Genomic DNA, 1714 nt, shown 5'->3' with positions numbered 1-1714 from the left:
CTGAAAGCACTGTCACCTGCTGGTGTTCAGGTTCACTCTCTCTGGCTCGATGGAGCACACTTGTTCAAAGCTGACTCTTACAAAGCCTTTTGCAAAACGTATTTGGGGATAAAGACAACATTTATGGACGTGAGAGAGCTGGAAAGAGAAGCCTGGGGATCCTCCTGTAGCTTTGTATTTATGTGGGTAGTATACCCTGGTGCAGAAATCATTGAAACTTAATGCTCCTCTGCATTATGAGAAAAAAAATCCCAAGTTTCCTCTTCTGGAGAATTTCTTTGGTAATATGAAGCCTCCAATTTTGTGTGTTTGGTAATCTGAGGGCAAACATTCCTTTTGCTGGCCTGAGCCTGCATGTGGGGCAGGCGGGTCTGCTGGGTTGTTAAAGCAGCTCAGGGCACTTCCCTCAGCTGTGGTTCAACGCCCTGGAAGTGAAGTGTGCAGGAAGCTTGGGGACAAGTGTGGGATATGAGATTTTTATGCAAAGGAAGAGCTACAAGGAGTTTGTAATGGGCCAAGCTGTTTGGGGAAAAAAACATGTCCTGCCCTGGACTACAGCAGCTTTTCCCCAAGCATTTGCTGTCCCACTGCCAGGCTGCTGTTTTCTCACCTTATTTAATGTTTTATTACACATCATGGAAGGGACTGCAGGGATGTTTGAGGGAATCTTACAGTTCTCATGGGCTTGCACAGTGTTTGTTTTGGAGGTGAAGGAGCACCCACAGGATCAAAGAGGTTCTTGGGTGGGTCTGTCTGTCTGTTTTCAAGGCTGTTTTTGGTTTTCCTGTCAGAACTTCCTCAGACTGGTGGATCCCTAGTGACTGTAACCCTATGCCTGTGAATATGCACTGAGTGTTACCTTTTTAATTCTACCTCATGATACGCTGTGTTTTACACCAGTATTGTGCTGAGCTTTGGACACTCACCTTTCTGTATAAAGGACCGTTACCCCAAAGTGACAGATGTGTCACCACTCCTTGATACCACCTGTGGTTGGCTGACAGGCCCTGCCCAGCTCCGGGACCGACAGCTTACCCGGTGAAGGGGTTTGGTCACCCTGATGCTTTCGTAGCGTGTCCAGCAGATGCATAAAATGACAGAATCTGTACATGTATGCTGTAGAATTGTTACTTAGTTCTGATGACATTTGTAATAAGTTTGAATTAGAGTAAGTAGGTAATCTTAGATTTTGGTCATTTGATTGATTACTCCTTTCCAACAACACTTGGAAGTTTTCCATGAAGGCTTTACCACGTTTTACCTGTGAAGTTCACTGCTCAGTGGCTTACAGCTGACATGCCTCACAGTCATGTGGTGGTGTAAGGGTTTTCAGTTCTCTCTCAGTAACATTACTGAAACAATGAATTTATGTGTTGGTGAGCTTTGGGTTATTTCTAGGTAGTCAAAAAAAAAAAAAGTTTATCTTCTAGTTGTGTTTCAAAAGTTGAATGCTCAGCCTCGAGAAGTGTGTAAAACTGTGAAACAACTGCAAGGAAACATTTCCACGGGAGGTGAAGGACGGCGCTGACAGACGGGGAGGGCGTGGCTCGCACCAGGGGTGTCTGCAGACTGGTGTTGCAGCACTCGATAATTCCACAGCGTTTCTCGGGGGCCGGAGCTCTGTCGGAGCGCACAGCACGCCGTCGCTGCTGGTGGTTTCCTGCTCCTGGGGGAGCGCCCGGCGGGCGGTAGCCCCGGATCCGGCGGGGGGGGG

The sequence above is a fragment of the Corvus brachyrhynchos genome, unplaced genomic scaffold, assembly GCF_000691975.1.
Source record: "Corvus brachyrhynchos isolate BGI_N302 unplaced genomic scaffold, ASM69197v1 scaffold1097, whole genome shotgun sequence".
NCBI classification, from domain to species: domain Eukaryota; kingdom Metazoa; phylum Chordata; class Aves; order Passeriformes; family Corvidae; genus Corvus; species Corvus brachyrhynchos.
This window is presented reverse-complemented; position numbering follows the sequence as displayed.